Source organism: Austrofundulus limnaeus, unplaced genomic scaffold (assembly GCF_001266775.1).
Source record: "Austrofundulus limnaeus strain Quisiro unplaced genomic scaffold, Austrofundulus_limnaeus-1.0 Scaffold84, whole genome shotgun sequence".
Taxonomy (NCBI): Eukaryota; Metazoa; Chordata; class Actinopteri; order Cyprinodontiformes; family Rivulidae; genus Austrofundulus; species Austrofundulus limnaeus.
Genome location: NW_013952486.1, coordinates 676,438 through 678,421, shown reverse-complemented (window position 1 = coordinate 678,421; position 1,984 = coordinate 676,438). Strand labels below are relative to the sequence as shown.

Genomic DNA, 1,984 nt, shown 5'->3' with positions numbered 1-1,984 from the left:
ATTTCAGGCTTTGGAACGGTCGTTTTTGCGCATTTTATACACTTTCTGAACATATGACAACAGCTTCCGCCCCATCTCGTCAGTAACTGACGTGAGGGGGGTACCCCGCGCGTCAATATCGGACGTAGAGGGAACCTTGCAAAACGTCAATATGTGACGAGTTGGGAGTGAGAATGGGTTGATTTGTCGGACGCATCGGAGGAGTCTTCCGTTTTGGACGTCCTTCGTCGCGGCGCTGTGACGTATGCGGCCGACAAATTCGACCTTCGGAGGACCCGTCCTGCCGTTTTGGACACAGCCAATGAAGAACATCAATGGGTGAGCCGCCCAACACCAATGAAGAAGAATGTACAGGTTAGCCGCCGAACACCAAAGAAGATAACTGTTCATAACTTTATAACAAAACCCCACTTCATGAGATCTGAACTTTATTTTAAATGATACTGATTCTTTTTTTTTTTTTTGCATATGTCAGTGTTTAGTGGGAAAAATGGCTTTGTTGAAAAGTGTTAATTCTAAGTCAAACACATTTAAACAAGCATGTGGTCAAACTACTGTGCAGTCCACAAAGCTACAGCAGTGTTGTATAAATTCAGACCGGGCCAGGGAGTTGTTTTGGTTGGAACCATATGGGAGTCATTTGTGAGGGAAGTTCTGGCATCAATTCCAGGGCCTGGTTTTGATGTGCAGATAGGCACAACACACATTTCAGTCAATGGAAAAATATCCCAAGATAAATGGTGGCACTGTCACCGTAATGGTGAAGGTAAATGCAAACGTAAACCACGAACACATTAACGTTACTTTTATGGAGGTTTTCCAGCTGTCAGCACAAATGGAGAGAATTRGTTTTTCCGATCTCTACATTTTACATCCATATAAAGCAAAGAGAAATTTCTATATTACAGGTCTGTAATGTTAAAAGCAGGTTTTTAGGGGACATTATTCAAGTAACTATAGAGTCCATTTTGGAAAAAAATATAAAAAAAATATACTGCATCTATAAAGTTACAATAAACACTTTTTGGTTCTGTCTTTCTTTCCTGCTTGGTTCAAATTATTTGAGGCGCCTGTTTAAGGAAAATGACAACGAAGACAAGTTTCAACTCCAAAAACATCAGCTACTTTAATTACATCAAGTCTTAGATAACATGTTTTACACAAAAAGTGAAGTCATTATGGTGACTTAATGACTTGCCACGGAGAAAGCCAATGTAAATTTCAATAATAGTTCTATTAAATGTAGCTTTTAGTCATATAAAGACATTTTATCCCTGCAGACTCATGCCAAATCCAATTTATACTGTAAAAAAAATAAAAAGGAGAAAAACAAAACCTACCAACAAAGTGACTATTTCTGATTACAATGAAGGGCAGTAATTTAAATAATGCTGCTCTCTGGAAAGCACAACCTTTCTGGGATCTGAAATCTGCCAAGTTGCGGTTGAAACATGAGCGATTTATAGTAAWGCCCTCAGCATGTTGGCCATGCTGAGATTACAATCTGAGCAGTCATGAAAACGCCATTTACTTCTGATGGTTGTCAAATTACAAGGAAAACAAAGTTCACACACCCATATAGCAACATGCAGACACTGTGGCACCATTATTCAGAGCTCGATGTTTGGACAGACACCTCCATTACTGATGATGCCTCAATTAAACTGTAAAATAAGAAGATTCACAGGCATTTTAAAATAGATTAAAGGATACGCTTCATGYTTTTAAATCCTTTTTCACATTTAAATCATTCACTTTAGGTTTATACAAAGTAGAAATGCAATGATTTGGTATGATTTCCCAACACATTCTCACTCCCGAGTCGTCACATATTGACGTTTTTCAAAGGTCCCTTTGCGTCCAATTTTGACGCATCAGGTACCCCCCTCGCGTCAGTCCTTGCCGCCCGCGGCTTTTCCGGGTTGCGCCACCAGGGGTCTTTGGGTCGGGGGTCTGAGGTTAACATTAGGGATCAGGATAAATG

General features: G+C 40.0%; 1 long non-coding RNA gene across 1 annotated transcript in view; it reads right to left on the bottom strand.

Moving 5' to 3' along the window:
- The window catches only part of LOC106519881 (uncharacterized), a 34,094-nt gene that overhangs the window by 27,607 nt on the left and 4,503 nt on the right, over nucleotides 1-1,984 (bottom strand). The window lies entirely within an intron of this gene.